Here is a 12239-nt window from a genome sequence, read left to right on the forward strand (position 1 = left end):
AATGGAGCCATGAGGCAATAACACCACTTGCTTCATCACCACAAAACAAAGACACGCTGCTTACATAATTCTGCCTTCACGGTACCTATTTTAGAACTGTACAAAAATGTAGTTACTCGGGAGCTGACCTCAGACGATGTCTAAAAGCTATCAGTAGCTGCATTGTTCTAATTTTAGACAGCTGAGCTGATGAAAGATAGTTTGTCTGCTTTTAGATCACCTGAGTGATTCACCGTGATTATTCTTACTTTCGACTATTAGCAGTGAAGCGTGAAATCTTTTTGGTGGGTGTTTAATACACTTCCCCTGTGAGATTGGGAATACAGGGCCCAAAGTTTTCTTGTATGTCAATAAACTGCTTCCCGATATTTCCCATGCCAGGATGGGCAAGGCGATAGAGTGAGCAGCGACAGCAGGAGGAGGGGCAAGTTTAGGACACAGCAGACTTTAAACCGAGCAACACAACAAAATACTGGAGGAACTCAACAAATCAGGCAGCGTCTATGGAGAATTTACGGTCAACTATCCGGGCTATGACCCTTCATCAGGACGGGGGAGGGAGGTGCGGAAGCCCGAGTAAGAATTTAGGGGAAGGGGAAGGAAAAAAATCTGGCAGGTGATAGGTGAGGGAGGGTGAATGAGGTGAGTAGGTGAAAGGTGATAAGTGGAATTGGTATAGGCTGAAGAAGATGGAATCTGATAGGAAAGGAGAGTGGACCATGGGAGAAAGGAAAGGAAGGGGAGAGTCCCAGCACAGTGAGGACACTTCACCTGAGAGGCTCTCAGACTCATCTACTGCATCTGGTGTTCTCAGCACATCCACGACACCCGGCAGACCACCTTGCTCAGTCCATAACAAAAGGCAGCATCTCCTGGTGGCCAACCATTTCAATTTGACTTCCCATTCTCATTCCAACAGGTTGGTCTGTGTGCTCCTCTACTCGGGCTGGAGGAGCAACCCCTCATATTCCAGCAGGGTAGCCTCCAACCTGATGGCATGATCATCGATTTACCTAACTTCTGTTAAGTTCTCCCCCTCCACTTCCTTTCTTTTTCCTCTCCCCATTCCGGTTCCCCTCTCACCCTTCCTCATCTCTACTCCAAGCCATCACCTCCACCTTCCCTTTCTTCCATGGCTGACCCTCCATAACTGCGGCCTGACTTGCTGAGTCCCTCCAGCATGTTGGGCGTGTTGCTCAAGATTCCCAGCATTTACAGAATCTTTCATGCTTAAGACAAAAAAGTCTTAATTCAAAAGTCTTAATTCAAAAAAGTCACAACAATGCACTCTAAATATAACTCCACTGGACTAATTTTAGAAAATATGTTGGTATTTAAAGGTTGGGAAAGCAGAGGGGTGAGTCTTGGTTTACATTATAATGTTATTGTTTTGACAATGCACTTCAATGCGATGCCTATTTCAACACAACTTAAAACTACGTATAATTTTTAATAGTTTCCACAGCTCATAAACACAAACAATCCCGATCAACACATTGCACTCCTGACAAACAGCAGCCCCTATCACCATAATCACATCGCTCATTACCTTCCCTGCTGCTTACAGCACGACTGGGTACGCAGACTCAGAAGGGATAGGAGTAGGAACTGGCCATTGGGCCTGTGTCACTACTCAGTAAAGTCATGAAAGCCCTGATGCCTGAAGCACTAACCATTCATAGTTCATTGAGAGCATCCTGACTGGCTGCATCACTGCCTGGTATGGGAACTGTACTTCCCCCAATCGCTGGACTCTGCAGAGAGTAGTGCGGACAGCCCAGCGCATCTGTAGTTGTGAACTTTCCACTATTCAGAATAATTACAAAGACAGGTATGTAAAAAGGGGCTGAAGGATCATCGGAGACCCGAGTCACCCCAACCACAAACTGCTCCAGCTGCTACCATCGGGAAACAGTACCACAGCAAAAAGGCCAGGACCAACAGGCTCCGGGACAGCTTCTTTCACCAGGTCATCAGACTGCTGAATTCATGCTGTCACTACAGTATTCTATATTATATTGACTGTCCTGTTGTACATACTGTTCATTATAAATTACTATAAGTTGCACATTGTACATTTAGACAGAGACATAACATAAAGATTTTTACTCCTCATGTAAATAAAGGATGTAAGTAATAAAGTCAATTCGATACATACCTTGTTGACGGTGACAGGGTTGTGAAGAAGGCCCTCGTCACACTGGCCTTTATTGGTCTGAGTACAGGAGATGGGACGTTGTGTCACAAGACATTGATGCTCTTGGAGTTTTGGTCAAAGTTCAAAGCAAATTTATTATCAAAGCATCTACAAGTACTTTGCCACACACCACCCTGAGATTCATTTTCTTGCAGGCATACTCAATAAATCCAATAACCACAACAGCATCAATGAAAAACCGCACCAACTGGACAGACAACCAGTATGCAAAATCCAAAAACTGAGGAAATACAAAAAGAAAGAAAGATAGCAATAATAAATAAATAAGATAAATATTGAAGAGTCCTTGAAAGTGAGCTGATAGGTTGTGGAAACATTTCAATGATGGGGCAAGTGAAGTTGAGTTGTTCCTTTTGGTTCAAGAGCCTGATGTTTGAGTGGAAGTAACTGTTCCTGAACCTGGTGTGTGTGAGTCCCGAGTCTCCTGTACCTTCTTCCTATTGGCAGCAGCAAGAAGAGAACATGAACTGGGGTGGGTGGGTGTGGGGTCTGTGATGATGATGGTTGCTTTTCTGTGACAATGCTCCGTGTAGATGTGCTCAGTGGTGGGGAGGACTTTAGCTGGGATGGACTGGGCTGTATGGATGTGGTGAGCAAGGATAAGTTGGGACAAAGGGCCCATTTCTGTATGGCATCACTCCGTGACTCTCTGACTTTGGGCAGTACCATTGCATGTGGTTAGCACCAACACTTTGCACTGGAAGATTGGAGTTCGATTCCTGCCACTGTCCGTAAGGAGGTTATAAATTCTCCTTGCAACCACGTGGGTTTCCTCCGGGTGCCCCTGTTTCCCCCCGCAGTTCCAGGATGTACAGTACAGGTTAGGGACAGAGGGTTATGAGCATCGTATGTTGGCAGTGGAAGCGTGGTGACACTTACAGGCTGCCCAGTACAATCCTCTCTGATTTGATTTGATGCAAACAATGCATTTTGCTGAATGTCTCGATGTGCATGTCACAAATAAAGTTAATCTCTCTTCATCTGTACTCCACTCTTTTTGCACTACCTCTGTTTTATTTTTAATTTTCTTATCGTAACTTAGGTAATTTTTAATGTATTGCACTGCAGTCACAAAACAAAAAAAATTCACAACAAATATCACTGATACCAAACCTGGTCCTGACTGCCAACAGCAGGCCGAATGGATGCCTTCCAGTGGAACCTGGATAAGCACAGGGGGCAAAGTATTGAGCAGGGTTGTTGGGGTAACAGCGGACCATGGAGTCACACAGTACACAGCCAGGTCTTCTGGCCATTCTGGTCCACACTAGACATCAGATACCCATTTATTCTAATCCTGCATGATTTTTCCCAAATTCCCGCCAACACCTACCCGATTCTGCCCCTCACCTACACACTAGGGGGTTTAACAACAGCCAATTAACCCACTGACCCTCATCTTTTTGGGATGTGGAAAGAACGCTCAGCGGCTGGTGGTGGGGTGGGGGACAGTGAGTGTGGGTGGGAACCCACATGGTCATAGCGAGGACACGCAAATCCCACTCATTTAATAGCACCGGAGCGCAGGGTAGGATCGAACCCATTCTCCAGAACTGTGTGTCATCTGGGTTTGGGGCAGACCAGGCGACCTGCTCTGTGCTACAATTGCTGGTACAAAAACATAGAAACATAGAAGACCTACAGCACAATGTCGTATTCATCTGTCACTGATTGGAGGTTTGGGGTTGGCCTCCCTGAGCTGCTGTTCCTCCTCTGGCCACTAGGAGGGGCCAGGGCTCACTCCTAATCTAGGATGCTGCCAGTCATCCCTCTTTGTGTTGCCATGAAGCCGCGATATCATAAGGTACACCATGCCCTAGTTGCCCTTGAGTTAAAGAATCAATAAAGATACATTTATTTTAACATAGAGTGTAGAATAACAAGCCACAAAGTTTTGCTGACCTCCTACTGCTTCTCTCTGGCTTTGCCACCATTTTTCTTTCATCCATGTGTCTGTCTAAGAGTTTCAATGTCCTTAACACATCTGCTTCTACCACCACCCTGGTAGTGCATTCCACACACCCACCACTCTCTGTACACCTAAAATCTATTTCTGACACCCCCCCCCCCCCCCACGTACTTTGCTCCAGTCAGCTTAAAATTCTGCCCTCTCACATTAGCCATTTCTGCCCTTGGATAAAAAGTCTCTGGCTGTCCACTGTCTCTTTTCACCTTATACACCTCTATTAAGTCAGCTCATCCTCCTTCTCTCCAAAGAGAAAAGCCCTAGTTTGCTCAACCCTTCCTCACAAGACCTGCTCACAAATCCAGGCAGCACCCTGGTAAATCTCCACTGCACTCTGTCCAAAGCTTCCACATCCATCCGTCCTACAATGAGGCAACCACAACCGAGCACAATATTCCAAGTATGATCGAATTCCTAACCACGATTTTATAGAGCTCATGGCGACTTTGGACTTTGACATTACCTCTTGGACTCGGTCCCTTGACTCTGAATGCCAGTATACCATATGCCTTCTTCACTACCCTATCAACTTATGTGGCAACATTGAGGGATCTATGGTTGTGGACCACAAGATCCCTCCGTTCCTTCACTCTGCTACGAATACTGCCATTAATCTTGTACTCAGTTCAAGTTTGGCCTTTCAAAATGTTTCACTTCCAACTTTTCTAGATTGAATTCCATCTGTCTACGACAACCCTCTATCCACAACACCCCCAGCCTTTGTGTTCAATGGTATAAAGGCCCAGAAGGGTTAAGGAGGGCAGGTTCCCTTGCCTGAAGGATGTAAGTGAGCCAGAAAGAAATGGACTTTTCTTTAACAGCAATCCTATAGCTTCATCCATTTTTCATTATTGCAAAGAAGGCCATTTGGCCCATTGAGTCTGTACCAGCTCACAGAGTAATCACGCTCCCCCACTGATTTTCCCTTCTCCCCACCTTCTAAGCCTATGTGCCTGTGATTTCTCGTTGACACTTGTGGGCGTACTTGTGCATGTGATGATACACTCGACTTCGGCTGCATGTCAGGTGCTGTTTACAGTGGCTATTTAACCTACCAACATGCAATCCCTCGGCACCGAGGCTGACTTTCCCCTGCCCTGGAAATGGGAAAAGTTAGACAGCATGCAGCAGAAAACTCTCAATGGGTGAGGCAGCACCCCAGGAAGTGAAAAGGGTGCTGCATTTGAAGTTGGACCCTTTACCAGGAGTCGAGGAGAGGGGAAATGAGTTCAAGACCCATAGAGTCATAAAGCAGTACAGCATGGACACTGGCCCTTCAGCCCAATGCCGGCCACGGTGTCCACCCCAGGCAGTCCCACTTTCCCGTGTTTGTCACACATCCATCTAAGACCTGCCTCTCCATGTACCCATCTAAATACTTCTTAAATGATACTATTGTACCTGCCTCAGTCACTTCCATTGACAGCCCGTTCCATACATTCACCACCCTCTGTGTGGAAAAAGTTGCCCCTCAGGTCTGCTTTATGTCTTTCCCTTCTCACCCTTAATCTATGCTCCCTAGTTTTGGACTCACCTGTCCTAGGGAGAAGGCTGTTACAACCCATCTTATCTATGATTTTTTCATAATTTTAAGTATAAGGTCACCCCAGAATGGCTCATTTTAATTTGAGTATAGGGAAGGACAGAACTCGCCTGTGAAAGGGTGAGGCTAGGATGGTTGTGGGGATAAATTGTGGAGGTCATCTGGTCGATGGGTGAGTGGGGGCTGTTGGGGGGTAGAGTGAAGCTGTGAAGTGAGGGAAATCAGGGAGGGAGTGTAATGGAATTCAGTGAGACACGGAAGGCAGCAGATACTGGAATCTGGAGCTAAAAGCAAACAGCTGATTGAACTCTCAAACAAGACATAGAAAATGCTGGAAGAACTCAGCAGGTCAGGCAATAGGGTTACTCCAGGATCCTGTCTGCCTTGCTCCAGATTTCCAGCATCTGCAGAATCTCTTGCCTCTCTGCTCTGTTAGAGGAAGGCAGCACTTGTGTAGGGAAATGGGAATTGATGTTTCAGGGCAGGACCCTTCATCTAGACTGTTCGGGGATGTAGGACAGGCTGCACAACTGGAGAGGCAGAACCAGAGCCCCTGATACCATGACTCATCTACACGAGGGGCGATTTGCTGGGCAAATCAGGCTCTTGAACCAGAGAGGACTTCACTCAACTTCACTTGCCCCCTTACTGAACTGTTCCCACAACCTATGAACTCACTTTCAAGGTCTCATCTCATGATCTCAGTAGTTATTGTTTATTTATTTTTCTTTTTTTTCTTTCATTTTGTATCTGAGAATATTGTTGTTTTTTGCATTCTGCTTCTCTGCCCTGTTGGTATGGTCTTTCATAGGTTCTATTACGTTCATTGGTTTTATTATGTCAACACAAAAACAAATCCCAGGCTTGTATATGGTGACATACTGTATATGTACTTTGATAATAAACTTGCATTGAACTTTGAAATCAATCTACCAGCCTGCATGTTGTTTGAGCTGTGGGAAAAAACTGGAGCACTTGCAGGAGACCAACAGGGAGATTGTGCAATCTCCGTACAGACAGCTCCGGAATCTGGGATTGAACCTGGGTCACTGGAGCTGTGAGAGACGGCTCAAACCACTGCACTACAGTGCTGCCCCACCTCTTCACTTCTGACCAACTTGTGCTGTTTACAACAGGGAAGATGTTTATTGGAGTGATGCTGGTCTGTGTTTGTGCACGTTTCATCTTTGTTTGTGTATAGGCATGCATCCAATTTATAAAGTAAAATATTTAATTTTTGGAAAAGTTCAAATATAATACTAATTGCTTACATTTATATTACACAGCACTGCAGCTCACTTGAAACTCAGTGTATCATCTCACACCATGACCATCTTTTCTCTCCATCTCCTGCTCTTTCCATTTCCTCTCTCCCATTCCTCCCTCTCTCCCCTCGGTCCCTCCATCTCCCTCTCTCTCCCTCTCCCTCTCTCTCCCTCTTTCTCCCCTCCTTCATATCCCCCATCTTTCCCCTTTCCCTCTCTTGCTTTCTCTCTTCCTCTCTCTCCCTCTTTCTCTCCTCCCTCCATGCCCCCCTCACTATCTCTCACACTTGCTGTCTCTCCTCTCCCTCTCCCTCTGTCCCTCCCTCCATGCCCCCTCTCTCTTCCTCTTCTCCCTCCCTTTCCCTCTCTCACTTCCTCCACCTCCCCCCATCTTTCTCACCCCTCCCTCTATACCTCCCTCTTTTCTCCCCTCTTCCCACTCTCCCTTTCCCCTTCCCTCTCCTTCCCTCTTTCCCCTCTTCCTCTCCCACTCCACCTCTTTCTCCCTCTCTCTCCACCTGCTCCATCTGTCTCTCCCCTCTCTCACTCTTTCTCTTCCTCCTTCCCTTCCTCCCGCCTTCTCTCTCCTCTCCCTCTCCCACATCCTCCCCATCTCTTTCTCTCTCTCCCTCTCCGCCATTCTCTCTCTGACTCTCTCTCTGTCTCTCCCTGTCTCACTTTCTTTCTCTGTCCTCCTTGGTAGAATTGCCGATATGGTTGGAAATGAATATTAACTCTCTCTCTCTAACAATTTAGTAACAGAACACCAACCCAAACCCATGATCATCAACACACTCAAGCAGCACCTACGGAGGGGAGAGGACTGGCGATGTCTCGGGCTGACAACCTTCACCGGGTCTCCTAATGGAGGGGGTCAATTGTTCAATTTCCTCCCCAGTTGCTGCCTCACCCGTTGAGCTCCTCCATCAGTTTGTGCGTCTTGATCCAGATTTCCGCATCTGCAGAACCTCTTGTGTTATCAAAACATAATGTCTGCACAGACGAAAACTGACAGTGAATAAAAATGGTAAACTGAACGCCAAAGAGGTATACAGTTTACAGTGTTATCTTTGCCAGGTAGAACATGTAGCCAAATGCACATTGAGTCTCTACTCATCATTACATTGAATCAGAGTCATAGATTCATAGAGAAGTACAGCCCAGAAACGGCCCTTCGGTCCATTTTGTTCAAGCTGAAACTGTTTAAACTGCCTACTCCCATTGATCTGCACCGGGAACATAGCCCTAAATGCCCCTACTATACATGTACCTATCCAAACTTCTCTTAAACATTGAAATCGAGCTTGCATGTATCACTTGCGCTGGCAGCTCATTCCACACGTGCTCCGTGAAGAAGTTTCCCCTCATGTTCCCCTTAAACTTTTCAGCTTTTATCATTAACCCATGAGCTCTGGTTGTGGTTCCACCCAACCTCAGTGGCAAAAGACTGCTTGCATTTACCATACCTATATCCCTCATAATTTTGTATATCTCTATCAAATCTCCTCGCAATCTTCTACATTCTAAGGAATAAACTCATAATCCATTCAATCTTTTCAGATAACTCAGGTCCTCTAGACCAAGCAATATCCTTGTAAACTTTCTCTGAAATCATTCAGCCTTGTTTAATCTTTCCTGTAGGTAGGTGACCAAAACTGCACACAAATCTCCAAATTAGGTTTCACAAACTTCTCATACAACTTCAACATAACATCCCATCTCCTCCATTGAGTACATTGATTTATGAAGGCCATAATTTCAAAAGCTTTCTTTGTGACTCTATCTACCCGTGACACTACTTTCAACAATTTATGGACCTCTATCCTGAATTCCTTTGTTTACCACACTCCTCAGTGCTCTATCGTTCACTGTGTAAGACCTACCTTGGTTGGTCGTTCTGAAGTGCAAAATCTTGCACTTGTTTGTATTAATTTCTATCTGCCACTTTTCAGCCCATTTTTTTCCAGCTGTTGTAGATCCCACTACAAGCTCTAATAGTCTTCCTCGCTGTCCATTACACCCCCAGTCTTGGTGTCATCCGCAAATTTGCTGTTCCAGTTAACGACTCATCATCCAGATCATTGATATGGATGACAAACAGTAAAGGACCCAACACTGATATCTGTGGCACACCACCAGCAACAGGTCTCCCATAAGAGAGTCAACCCTCTACTACCCATCTCTGGCTTCTCCCACAAAGCCAATATCAAATTCAATTTACTACCTCATCTTGAATGCTGAATGAAATATGACTTAGAATTTGTTGATTTGTAGTAGCAGCCCAGTACAAAGACATAACGTACTAATTAACTTACTTACTGTCCGTTATACCACTGGCGTATGGGGCAGCAATGAAGGTCCTCCATCTCTGCCTGTGTTCACATCCGGGAATCTGAAGCTTCTCACCCTTTCTACTGCTGACCTATCAATGAGGACAGGTGTGTGTTCTCCTGCCTTCTCCTGCCTGAAGTTCAGAATCGATTCCTTGGTCCTGCTGATGTTGAATGTGATGCCACCCAACCAGCCAATTCAGCTCAGTGCTGTGTGGCTCCTTGTTACCACCTGAGGTCTTTGCATGGACCATACGAATTATACAGACATGAGAGCTGAACTACTATAGCTCTGATTTCCTCATTTCACCCATTAGAAAATTTCCCTTTGTTTCACTCACCTTCTCTACTCCCTGGACCAACTTCCTTCCTCTTTTTTTCTTAATTGTTTTGAAGGATGTTCGGGAAATTAGTTTGCTCAGGAAATTCAATTAAGGCTGATCACAAATAAATTGGACACTGATTTTGAAGTGACTCGAGAATACCTTTATTCATGACTGAGGGGAAAATTACTCACTCCCCAGTGCGATCACCAAGTCTTCCAAAGAACAATAGTCATAGCCTTTTAATATATGCACACAGAAAATCAATTATATCAGTCAAAATTGAAAAAGGCAATCCTGTGTTTCTTCTGAATTCTTATGAAAATGTCAAAGGCAGTCTTTCATCTACCCTCAACACACAGACATAGGTTGTCAGAACGTCTTTGAAACGAAGATAGATTATTGCAAGCATACTGAGAATCCAGAGCAAAGGGTGAACATTTATTTATGATATAAAGAAGGTTCATTCAATCTTTAGTAAGTCCTTAAAGTACAAAAGTATAATTTGTTTTATGTCTTTGTACTAGACAAGTGAATAAAAAGCCAGGGTACTTTATAATCGTCAGAAACTTGACAGCCCACAGGCTGCTCCCAACATTTTATGACCTTCACAGTCTCTATCTTGTTCACAGAGTTGTGTTATGCACTGAGGCCAGCACTAGGCATATTGCTAATTAAAGGAAGGTCCAGGATGTTAACAACTCAGATAGTTTTACCCTTTATTCAGAATATTCTTTCACTAAGGATCTTTAACTTGAGACACTAAACGTTTTTCTCTACAGATGCTGCTGGACCAGTTGAGTGTTTCCAGTATATTCAGTTTTTTTAAATTTCAGATTTCAAGTATCTGCAGCTTTTTTTCTGACTTTACAATTACATAGTTGGTGCAGCTCATTAAGTTCACACCAGGAACCCCGTCCATCCACACTGTTGCCTCGCTGACAGGTCAGGCTGCAATAAGGGCATTGCTGGAACTACTGGTAAAGGGAATCATTAAAGTTTTAACTGGGTAGAGAGATGCATTACTGACCATGACACTGGTGATTGGTAATTAGCTTCTTGCTGCTGCATGCACTGAAATGTAGCGAAAACTATTTCTTATGTCATCTAGAAAGAATTATTCCATACATCAGTACGTTCAGCTAGTTTGGGATGGAGGTGAATATTCATAACTCGGACTGAGACGATCGACATTGGAGTGCCCACCGAACTGGGCAATTAGCTTGCAGCCATTTCATCCCCATTTGATTGGACATGCTCAGTGCACAGTTGCTGGTGTTTCTCTCTGGGAGTGCCTGTGATTATATAGGCCCTCGTTAACAGGGACACCACAGGAGTCCTGGCGCAAGCACGAGAATTTTTAGAAGCATAGTCCTCTTCTGATAACTCTGTAAACAAACATCTCACAATAGGCGGCATTTACCAACCCGTAAGGGACAAAGAAACATGAGCTAGCTGAAGGGGTAGCCAATCAGGACTTCAGGAGGGCACGGAGCGACCACTCCCCGCTGAACCGTGATGACTCCTCAGTAGGGATCGTTAAGAGTACAACATTTCTTTGTGCTCACCTGGTCCCTCAACACCAGCTCCATAGCAAAGAAAGCCCAGCAGCGTCTCTACTTTCTGTGAAGGCTGAGGAAAGTCCATCTCCCACCCCCCATCCTCATCACATTCCACAGGGGTTGTATTGAGAGCATCCTGAGCAGCTGCATCACCGCCTGGTTCGGAAATTGCACCATCTCGGATCGCAAGACCCTGCAGCGGATAGTGAGGTCAGCTGAGAAGATCATCGGGGTCTCTCTTCCCGCCATTACGGACATTTACACTACACGCTGTATCCACAAAGCAAACAGCATTATGAAGGACCCCCAGAAGAGTCATACAAACTCTTCTCCCTCCTGCCATCTGGGAAAAGGCACCAAAGCATTCGGACTCTCACAACCAGATTATGTAACAGTTTCTTCCCCCAAGCCATTAGACTCCTCAATACCCAGAGCCTGGACTGACACCAACTGACTGCCCTCTACTGTGCCTATTGTCTTGTTTATTATTTATTGGAATGCCTGCACTGTTTTGTGAACCCTATGCAGTCCTGGGTAGGTCTGTAGTCTAGTGTAGTTTATTTTTCCGTGTTGTTTTTACGTAGTTCAGTCTAGTTTTTGTACTGTTTCATGTAGCACCATTGTCTTGAAAAACATTGTCTCATTTTTACTGTGTACTGTACCAGCAGTTATGGTCGAAATGGCAATAAAAAGTGACTTGACTTGATCAGGACCGAGGCAAGCGAACAGGGGGCTATATAGACACAAGCAGTCCCTAAGAGAAACAACAACTGCACTCTGAGGATGTCCCCTTGACTGGTGATGAAATGGCTGCGAGCTAATTGCCAAGCACTGCACCATCCAGCATTCAGTTAGTATCAGTGGAAAGCAATAACAGAATGCAGAATGTGGTGTTACAGTTGCAGAGAAAGTCCGGTGCAGGCAGACAAAGAAACTGCAAGGGTCGTGAGGAGCTGGCCCAGGGAGCTCAGCTTTATTGTATAGGAGATCTGTTCAAAAATCTTATAAGCGCTTATAGGTGCCCTTCACTCT

This window comes from Hypanus sabinus, chromosome 5 (genome assembly GCF_030144855.1).
Source record: "Hypanus sabinus isolate sHypSab1 chromosome 5, sHypSab1.hap1, whole genome shotgun sequence".
Lineage (NCBI taxonomy): Eukaryota > Metazoa > Chordata > Chondrichthyes > Myliobatiformes > Dasyatidae > Hypanus > Hypanus sabinus.